Source organism: Nannospalax galili, unplaced genomic scaffold, assembly GCF_000622305.1.
Source record: "Nannospalax galili isolate Female #2095 unplaced genomic scaffold, S.galili_v1.0 scaffold918, whole genome shotgun sequence".
Classification (NCBI taxonomy): Eukaryota; Metazoa; Chordata; class Mammalia; order Rodentia; family Spalacidae; genus Nannospalax; species Nannospalax galili.
Window position 1 is genome coordinate 1,504,132 of NW_008343216.1, and position 261 is coordinate 1,504,392.

Sequence of the window (261 nt, forward strand, 5' to 3'; positions counted from 1 at the left end):
GTCTGTTAAACATCCAAGAAGGTTAGTTCCACCATTCTGGTATTTTTAATTACTGTGTGTCCTGAAGATAAATTTTGGGAAATGACCAGTTGGTCTGAAATAAACCTTATCTAGAGATATATTTCTTGGTCTGATATGTATAATTTGTCAGTAGATTGTAGGAATAATATGGTTCCCTCTGGTATTCATGACTAGCTAGGCATTGTTTCTCTCTTGTATCGTCTCCCCCCTCTATCATGGTTTTCCCACTTAAGGTGCCCC